Source organism: Corvus brachyrhynchos, unplaced genomic scaffold, assembly GCF_000691975.1.
Source record: "Corvus brachyrhynchos isolate BGI_N302 unplaced genomic scaffold, ASM69197v1 scaffold27, whole genome shotgun sequence".
Taxonomy (NCBI): Eukaryota; Metazoa; Chordata; class Aves; order Passeriformes; family Corvidae; genus Corvus; species Corvus brachyrhynchos.
In genome coordinates, this window is record NW_008239139.1 from 2,372,850 (window position 1) to 2,383,486 (window position 10,637).

The following is a 10,637-nucleotide window of genomic DNA, read 5'->3' on the forward strand; positions in this document are numbered from 1 at the left end:
GACTCACCCAGATGTCTGTGTCTCTTCACTGAGCCTGTTACCAGCTTAGACAAGACAGCTACATCCAGTGAGGTGAATCCCAGCTTACTGTGCCTTTAATACTTTGCAGTGTAATAACTGGAAAAAACAGAGCCTGCTATGATCAGGTATTGGCTCACCACTGTGAAGTGCACTACAGACTTTGTGTCAGGGAAATGAGACAGAAAACATATGTACAGTCCCTGAACTTAGCACCCCAGTGGAGTAGAGCATTTGTGGAATCAGTGACCTGGACAGTCCGGAGTATAGAAAACATCTGATGCTGCTTTAGAGAAGACCTAAATGCTTTGAGTTATTAACCAAGTTACTAACCATCCATGTACTTTTCAAAGGTCTAAATTACTTTCAGAGCAGAAAGGAAAAATTCTGTTTTGTGTTTTAGTTGTATATTATTATTTGTATATTATTTAGATTTTGATGTTTGGGTAATCATAATTTGAATTTGTTGGATTTTATTTCAAATATTTAGGAATAGGAAGAGCTGTTTTTTTTAATCTGTGCTTATGTGACTATTGGTATGTTTCCAGTAAACTTCATTTCTCAACTTTAGCTCTGTTTACCAATAGATAAACTTGGAAACCAGTCTAAGAAAAAAAGGAAACAAATGCCCCACATTTTGAAAGACATTATGATTCCCCTGTCAAAATTAAGATTTTTTAGAATTATGAGTAATATCTAATAGAACATGAAGCTAACTTTGAATTTCTGAAAAGTTTCATCCCACCCTTCCTCTACCAGAATTTTTTTCCCATGAAGCATTTTTACTAAATCCATTTTGTCTAGTTTTGCCAAAGTTCTTGTGATGGACTTTGCATGCTGCCTGTAAAAAACCTGAACATCATTTAAAGCTCTCTCTTCTGGGCATTAAAAAAAAAAGCTGGAGCAACTGTAATTATTTTATGGAAAAGTTTTCCCTACTCTCTGACTACATGGTTCGTCAGACAATTTGCCTCTTTGGTTACCCAAGCAGATCATAAATATGCAGTTTCTTCCAGGCTCTGTACCCTAAATGCAGCCCTGTTTGCTGCACCATTGGCAACTGTTGGCTTTGTTATAGTTCGGCTTGTTAATGATATTTAAATTCTAGTAAATCAAGAAGAGAGAAACCAGACCCTCAGGACCTTTATTATCCAGCATATGGAAATGAATCAGGATAATGCTAGGTATGAAGCAATTCATACTTGACACAACAAAGGGTATTTTGGCCTTAAATTAGCTAAGGAATAGGTAAAATATTTTGTTGAATTGCAGTAAACCTACTGGAGATAGATACAGTAGATAGCATGAGTATGGCATTTTGATAAGATACCTCCAGAGCTGGCTGCCTCTTATCCCACCCATGTGAGTTTAGATCAAGATGTTTAAAATGACGGGATAGTGCTTTCTGGGTGTGTGACTAAAAGCCTAAAGGAGGGAATGCACTGAGGCAAAGAACAGAGATGTTGAAAAGGGTTTGGTCTCTGCAGCAGCCTTCCCCCAGCCCAGCACCATGCCTTTAGCACCTGAGCAGCTTGCCTGGCCCAGCAGAGGAGGAGGGAGTTTGGGAGAGATCCCAAGCTGCCTGCAGGGTCTGCTGTGGGAGAGTGTTTGCCTGGCTGACCACTGGCATTGGAGCTGTGCCTGTCTGCTGCTGCTGCTCCATCCCTGATGTTTCCCTCTCTTGCTCAGAGCTTTGCTGAGGCACACTGGAGCTACTCCATTTTTTGCTCTTGACAATTCCAGAATGCAATTGAGTGCATGTGAAGCACTTGAAACTTCAAGCACTAATTGCTGAGTAATTAAAACTTTTATTACGGGGCAATTAAAACTCTAATTACTAAGCAGCTGGCAGAAATCCAGTCCAGAATGATGACTATTCATTTTTATCTCTTTTAGATGCCCTTTTGGTGAAAACAGCCTCAGAGCACGGAGTACCTCTACATATGCAGATGGTTTACATCTCAAATATCCCCTTGAGCCACGGGAAAAGTGTCTGTGGCATCTTGCTTCAGTGATGTCATTCTTCTTGTCATCACACTGATCGCTTTCAACTTTCAATCCGAGCACAGATTCCCACCGTGGAGCTGAGCTGGGAGTCACCAGCTTCAGCCCAACACCACTCACCCAGAAAAGCCTCAGCTAAGGACTCACACAAAAATGAATGCCATGGTATTGATTCAGTACTGGCCCACTTGCTGAGTCACAGGTCATACCTCAGAAAGAAGCAGGGTTTGACTATCCTGCTCTTCCCAGGATAACATGGCTTAGGTTAGCAGATTCAAAGGGACAAGGGTTTGGGCTGCTCTGTCCTGAGAAGGGGCTTTTTATGCATATCAGAGGCATGCCAGCCCCCGCAGCACTGACTCCCTCGTCTCATTATCTCATTCCCAAAACATATTAAAGTCTGTTACAGCTCTTAGGGATTCTACTCAGAAAGTCTTTCAGAGCTCATTTGTATTTGTCATGGTTATCTGATTTTCCTGATCTGCATTTTATTCAGTCCTTCCCTTTCTCTTTCTTCCTGCTCAGTAGTCAAATCCTTCCATCATCACTTCTTCCACAGTCCTCTCCATGAATTCATGAGTTCCTCCAAGTCTGTATGAGCATTTAGAGCAAGCACTCTGATTTTCATTGTACTGACTTAACACACGTGTCAGTTAAGCACAATAGCTGAGATATAGAAAGATTCTCAGTCAGTTTCTGCATTTAGTGATTGCAAATTCCACTTGAAACTTTTTTGCTGACTTTTACTTCTTCCTGCATTTACTTCCATCTCTGACATGAGTTGTCTGGGGACATAAAGAACAGTAGAAGAGTTTAGAACTCTTCACTAATTTCTTTCCCAAGGGACTTCTCTGTAGAGCTGTCAAGCAATTGAAGATGCAAGGTGATGTGCATCACTTTATGCTGATGTTGCAGCCAATTCATTTCAATGGCAGTAGCCATGAACATCTAAGCAGCAGAGATCCCCAATTAGTATTGAGAGAGATAGCCCAGCCCAGGGATCTCTGAAGTTGGTGGAGAGTCTCCTATCAATTCATTGTTTTTATTTCTCTTACAAGTGTGTTAAGACATCTCCAGTGTAGATAAGGGTGTTTCTGTCGTAAGGGCTGATCAGTCACGTAACAAAAAGCTTATTATTCGGGGAGACAAGTTAGGAAACACAAGGTTTTCATTACCCTTACTGAAAACATTTTCTATTATATATCTTTGTACTGCCACGCTCATCCTCTTCCAAATACCCAAATCTTCAAATCTCCTTCTCCAGTGGGGCCTTGGGAGTTCTGCCTTGCTGCCCAGTCAGGGCTCAGGGCTGGCGGTGGATCAGAGAGAGCAGCATGTCTGAGCACAGCCACCCCCTGTGAGCCTCACTGCCTGGCCCTGCACGGCCTCATCCTGTGCCCTGGAGTGCACCACTGCCTCTGCCTGAAGATTTCAGGCAGCCCACACATCTCCTGCTAAAATGCCTGTCAAACTTGGTGCAAAAACCCCTCTTCTCTGCACTGCTTGCAGCAGGAGCCCATCCCATCTCCTATGGCTCTGTTGACTCAATTCCACTCTCCTTCAAGGCTACCCACGTTCTTAAACAAAAAGAAAGCCATATTTGCCAACCCATTGACCTGCTTCTAACCATTTAGCTCATGCATCTTTATGGTTTAAACATAACATCACATTTGAGGCTGAAAATAGCCTCATTTTATAGATGTTTTCATCTCTCTTAAGAACTCTGCCAGAATCTTCTGCACTTCATTAGCCATGTGGTAAATATTTGTGATCCTCTCCCAGGTTTTCCCTGCAGTTTCATTGGTGAGGGTACAGATATTTAGTTTTGCTTTCCAGTTCATGCATCTGCTCGTGATTTCCCAGTTGCTTCCTGTGATGTGTTTGCTCAATAAGTACAGAGCATAGCTGCAGGAGTTCTCAGTTATCTGTGCATCATCAATGCCCTTTTCTTCCCCTATGAAAAGGTATGAAGCACAATTTGGCCCCTGTACGGACCATTGCTCCAAAGCAAGTACAGCTCCCCAGGGCTCTAGGACATGAACAGTTTAATTGGGGTTATGACTCAAAGGAATTATTTTGATTGCCGTCAGAGGCATGAAAAAGAGTTATCTCATTGCTTCAGTAGGACCCCTTTTATGGAGGAGCAGAGGAACAAGAAGGATTTGATTCTTCAAGGTGGATGAAAGTTTTTGCCAAAGAAAGCAAACTCAGCACTGTCCACAAAGTGACTGTATAGGCAGAAACAGTAGCCATTAGAATTAACAATATGCAAAAATGATGAGTGGTCCGGGCTGCCTGAATCTATTTTGTTGCAGTTTCTAGAAGCTGTTGTTTTGGATTTTAGGGCAAATGCCTGAAATGCTCACAAGAGGATTCTTTATTGTGTGGGTGACTGCACACTGGAACAGATTGTCCAGAGGGGTTGCGGAGTCTCCCTCTGGGATGACCCTGCTTGAACAGGGAGGTGGGACCAGGTGATCCACTGTGGTCCCTTCCAACCCATTCTGTGTCTATAACTCTTTATGGGAAGCAGTGGTTTGAGCTCTCCATGACCATGCTGTGCAGAAGAGAAGAGGACATGAGTGTCAAAGGTTGCAAACACTTGAAAAAAGCTTTTGTTTCATGGTTCTCTTTGATAACCTTACTTCTGAGGGCTTGCACACAGACCAGAAGTATCTTTTATACATGAAGAGTTTTATTTCTGTCAAATGATGCTTTGGTGAGTTCAAGCTGAGTTACCTCATTGCTGGAGTAACAATTCACTATTCCCTATTTGCTGCCTCAGGCTAACTTGGAAATACCCTTTGAAAAACGTGTCTTTACCATTCTGCAGTGGTGCCAAAAGCATCATTTACTCCAGGGTGGGGGGATATTGACCTATGAGAGGTGTGTTGGGCAGTGAAAGTGGTAATGTAAACCACAAAAAGGGCAGTATTATTAAAGGAGTAATGTGTTTTATGCATTTTACTCCTTGTCCTGCCCTTGGCTCATCCCCAGAAGGATGCATCTTCACCATCTGCAAGGTGTTTGTACTGTCCTGGGCCTGCAGCTGTACACAGGGCAGAACATGAGCTTTGGCTACATTTCCTGACTTTTGGCTCTTTTATATCAAAACTGCAATATTAGAAATGATTGAACACTTTGTCCTAGCGCAGGAGAAATTGAAAGAGTGGGGAGCCAGAGGAAGAATAAGAGGAATAAAATAAGGAAAACACACAAAATCCTAGAAAGACGAGAAAAATGCTGCAGTGCTATAGCCTAGCATCCGAAACTTGTGCCTGGATTTGCAGTTATTCACACAAGTAGCTTCCATGACAACAAGTGCAGTGCATTACTGGGAGATTAAATCACAATGTCCCTTAGGAGAACACAGCAGCAAGATGGAGAAAACATTTTAATTACAAAACAACATGAATTAGCACATGTTGAAAAGCAGCTACTGAGAGAATTTGCCTCTTTTTACTCTCAGTTCATATCCTTGCTTTTTTAGCTCCTAAGGCTAAACTTAATTCCTGACTGTTGACTAAAAGCGGGAGTGGACATTATCATTATCTTTAGTTACTTTAAAAAAATGGTTAAAGGAAAAGAAAAGCTTTGTCTCAAAAAGTTTTGTCAATAAGGATGTAAGAAGTAGATCACCCCACAAGAGTTTGCAACAGGCAATACTGTTCTTAGAAAAAAATCAGTTTAAAACACTTAAAATTAATAGCAGATATTCAGTTCTGTAGTGCAACACATAACCAGCTTTTTTCAAAGTAAGTTAGTTTTTACTAATTTATCTCCTTTTTAAGGAACAAACACATTCTGAAAGGGTGTCTCAGCTGCATAAAACAGAACCCATTCCCACATAAACTTGTGCACTTCATAAATGACCTGAGATGTGTGAGGTTAGATTAATGTGCAACAGAGTTTCCATACAAAAAACTAGAGTGGTAATAGCCTGTCTAGCTACTAGGCACAAGTAAGAAATGTAAAGGTGTATTAGAAAGACCAAAAAGCCATTATGCTTGCAGGAATGTATATTGCTAGAGAAGAAAATGGTTCAGCTGAGCCTGTGTTTGTGAGAGGTGGAAGATATTTACATTTATGACTTAAGTGAAATGGTTTCAAAGACATCACTAGCACCAACCAGCTAAAATGGTCTGAGAATTTATTCTCTCATATGGAATTTCCATTATGCAGCATTTTCACCTATTCCCAGCCTGAAAATGTATACTGTGTTATTTATTCTTCCCTTGGTGTGATAAGGAGGGGGTCCCCACCTGGAATTATTTATGCTCATAAAAAAACATTGCAGTCAGCCAGAAGAGGCCTTTATTATGCTGGAGTAAAGTCGCTGCAGAAGGTGTGAAGAGAAAAAATACACACAGAGAAACTGAAGGAAAGAAGAAGTAGAATATACTATCTTATCTTTCAGTTTGCTGTCATATTACCACAGACTGGGAGTAGGCTATGGCAAAAACTGTATAAGAGAAGGGCAGCAACAAAGAAAAGAAATATCAACCCTGCTCCACAGGTTTAACACATAGCCAATAAATAATTGTGGTAGCACAGTTAATTTCAGGCAGACTTGGGAAATGGACCAGTACTTTATATTCCTGTCTTCATTGCAGAGCCACCTCTCCTTCCCTATCTGCATTGCTCACATGGCCCTTATCCAAGGAAAAGACATCAAGCAGTCTTAATTAAACATATTTGAAATTGATTCTTACAAATCAACAAGTGAAGGGATATAACAAAATTCCAATCTACTTCCATTTCTCCCAGGAGGCAGCAGAGAAGGGAGTGAGTGAGGGAAGGGAGGAATCAAAACAGCTATGTGTTTGTGTTTTGGTGCTGAGCAGTGGGGAAGCACCCGAGGAGCAGAGTGAAGCAGCTGCCTCTGCTGCTGAGCAATGGAGAGAGAGCAAGGGAAATCAGAGCTCTGCTTCATAGGAAAAGGCAGAACTATAGCAGCTCCCAGGGCTTCCTGCATGGTGCTACTGCTGCTCTGAAAGGAAAGCCCTTCAACACCACATCACTGTCACCAGTTCTCTGCCTTTTCATACTAACATCACAGAACCCAAAGCGGTGGGCTCAAGCCTTGCACCATGTCCCAGGCATGTATTTCCTCACAGCTGAGTCACTGGGCACAGAGAAAAGGTATTCATTCAGTAGTGAAGAACGGCTGGGCTTCCTTTGTGTCTTGGCAGACAAGGTGGCTGCTTGGCGAGGGCTGTGCTGAGTCTGACCTAATGGAGCTGTAGCTGCAAGGGGCAGCCCGGCTCTCCTGCCCGGCACTCCCTCCTTCCCTTTGTGCTGACACCAACACCACTTTGTGTGGCCAAACAGGGAGCTAAGCCAGGAATCTGCCTGGTCGTGAATGAAGGGGGAAAGCAAACAAAAAAAAAAAAAAACAGTGGTAGATTTTAGCTGCCTCACTTCACAACACATCTGCTATGCCAGCAGCATTTCTACGTGTGAGAAACTCCCAGTGCAGTTGTTCTCTGACTGTTCTTAGTGTATCTGGTGATGATTCAAGTCCTCAGATGACTTAAGGATGGACATCAGGCCTGGGAGGAAAAGCAGAAGCCCTTCCTCATGCCTTCATACCCTTGATCTTACCACCACATGAATAAGATCACTGCTTTGTTGATGACCACCTCAACAAGGGTAGTCACTGCTCTTGCTAGAGGTGAGGGTTGGCTGCAGGATCATTAGCTGCCAAATAGTTCTTCCCCTTCTATGCTTACACCCCACTGAGCTTTTGACAGAGGAAATTCAACTGGCAGAAAGAATATGTAAAATTTATTCTCAGACTGGATGAAGAGGAAGGAATTAAAGGTCCAGTTTGAACTACAGACCTAGCAGAGAGTAGTATGGAATTTTATTTCATTATCACATGACAGCTCAGAAATGCTGGGGACCCTGGAATTATTCACTTAAGCCATCTATGAATGGTTTCAACTGGCAAATAAATTCAAGTGTCTGACAGTGGGTCTAGGAGCAGTCTCTGATCTGATTAACAACTATTATTATTTTATTCGTGTATGAACTACTCACTCACATGAAACAACAAGGTATTCCTCATACTCACTAAGTATGAATATCACAGCTCAAAACTGAGGAGGAATAAACATTAGATTGATCATTTCTTCTCCCTCCAACTAGAAACAATCAGAAATGTCTTCCCTTTTCCTTCAGATCCTCATCCAAATTGAAATAAATTGTTAGGAAGTGAATACAAAAATACCAGTTTTCTGCTTCCTCTGCTCTGGGATTTCACTTGTTCTTCAAAAGCAGGGAAACTCCAGCTGCCTTTCCAGCTGTTCATTGAGCTCCAAATGTCAGTGCACCTGCTGTGGTTTTCTTAATGACATGAATATGTGCTGGATGAGAAAGAGTATAAATCAGCCTTGCCCAGTAAACAAAAAGAATGGGGATACTGGGTCCTTTTTGTAAGAAATGTGTTATTTTTGGAGGCAGTGCCTTTTCAAATCATTGTGTGATTTATAGTAGTGTTGATAAAGATAAGGAGTCTGAGAAAGGGACTCAGACCTGAAGATGGATTTGGGTTTGTCTCTGAACTGGCCTGGTACAGCTGCTTTGCCACCTGAGCAAACCATGAAGGATGGAGAGCTGGGCTGTATCCCTGGGTGAGAGTCAAGGGAAACGTGTTTCTCCTGGAGAGGTGAGTGAGGATCGGCACGGGAAGACATCTGTTCTGTCAAGTACACACCTGCATGCATGTCTGGGCCCTGTTATGTTAATGTCTGCATCCGTGTGGAAATAAAATTACAATATTAATGGAGCTTAAATATAATTCTCCACTAAATCTAATCAGTGGATTTCAATGTGTGCAGATGCAACGTTGGGCCAAGACAGTCTTTGTGATATTGCCATAAACATAGCAAAGAAATAGAAAGGATGAATGTAAAATGGATTGTGCTTATAGCTGCATCTCCCTTTCACAAACACACATATGGGATTTCCATTTTACAAAGCTGACATTTTTCCAGTCTTCACTGTTATTTCATACTCTCCTAAAACCTGGCTGTTTCTAGATCTTTCAGGTTTCACAATCTGCTGAAATAAAGCTGAGACTGACGTACAACTGGATTCACCATTAAATACAGAAAGTCTTGGCAAAACCTGGAATGCTGCAAATTGTTAAAGGCTGCTGGGCACTGTGGGTGAGATCCTCAGATGACCTGAACTGGCACCACAAGCCCTGTGATGCTGCTCTGCTGGCAGCCAGGTCACAGAGAACCCTGTGCTGTGAAAGACATACTTGGGATCACAGAGAAGACAAGAAAGGTAGAGTCAGGGTTACAGAAATCTTACAGCCAACAGAATAACCCAAATATCCTGTTTTCTGAGGAGAGAGACCTGAAAGGCACAAAATGCCGACAGCTGTGCCTGAAGTTGATGGAAATTCAGAACTCAACCTCTTTCACTGCTGCACTTCCTACCCCTACATGTGCCATCTCCCAGTGGCTCCCAGCCCAAGAGGACCCTGCCAATTTGTCACATGTATTTGACTCAGTGCTCTTGTTCCTTAACATGCACCCTCTTCTGCAGCCATTTGAGCTGAACTTGTAAAATAGATTTTGGCTTGTGGGAAAATAATGTAAGTAAATATTTAAGGAAAAAATGACCTAATGTTCTAAATTTAAGATGAACAAATTTAGAGAAAGGGCGGAAGGCCTGATTTCCAGTGAAATCCTCTAGCATGCTGCTGACAGAAACCAGCTGGGAGTTGGTTCTTTGGTTTAACTCTGTGTGAGGACTGTGAGGGAAGGCATTAGTACTGTGGAGAAGCACTTCAGGTAATATGCTGTGATGCTCATCATAAATCTCATCCTGTTGTTTGGGCTTTCCTCTTACTAGTTCAGAGACTCTGAAGCTTTCATATTGAAATGAGCTTACTTAGAAAGGTTTTGCTGGCATGTGAGTTACAGCCTGCTAGATAAAAATCTTCTTGTCAGCTTTCTGTCTGTTGCTTTGGCCTACAGAATCACTCCTTGCCAAAGCTGGACTCCAGCATGTGATATATCTGCATGGCAGATCTGGTGGCGTTCTCCCAGGTAAGCTTATAGACATCACCTGGTTATGAGTATGTGATTGATACCCATCTTATATCATCTTCATATGATCTCCTTTTGTCAAGCTGGGGTAGTCATTGTCTGAGGTACTGGAACACACTAGTCATTTGTAGGGGTAGATCGACATTTAGTATGGCCATAAAATAAGGCAGGGGCTACTTGTCTCCCTATTTATAATTCCAAATGATAGCCCAAATAATCTTTAAGTTCTGCTTTGACCTCTGAGTGCTGAGGATTAAGGATGGATGAAGCAGAATGAAAACTAGCTTGTCATGGCTGAGCTCCTTGGATTAGTAGCTGTTAACCATTGCATGGGGTTCCAGAGACAGGCTGCCACGAGCACGCCAATTTGTTGTGAAAGGAACGCTCAGAAGGTGATTTATAACTTTGCCTAAATAATACATGCATTAATTTGTCAGCAGAAGCACCCATAGGGAAGTGCATTGGGCTTTGAGAACAGCTCAGTAATCCACAGTATGTTCCAGCAGTTGCTCTCAGCTGGAATTGCAATGAGAAGCACTGGCACTCTTT

General features: G+C 42.2%; 1 protein-coding gene across 1 annotated transcript in view; it reads right to left on the reverse strand.

The window, feature by feature from the left end:
- Positions 1 to 10,637, reverse strand: part of FAM180A (family with sequence similarity 180 member A) — a 24,222-nt gene that overhangs the window by 2,896 nt on the left and 10,689 nt on the right. The gene's annotated exons all lie outside the window — the stretch shown is intronic.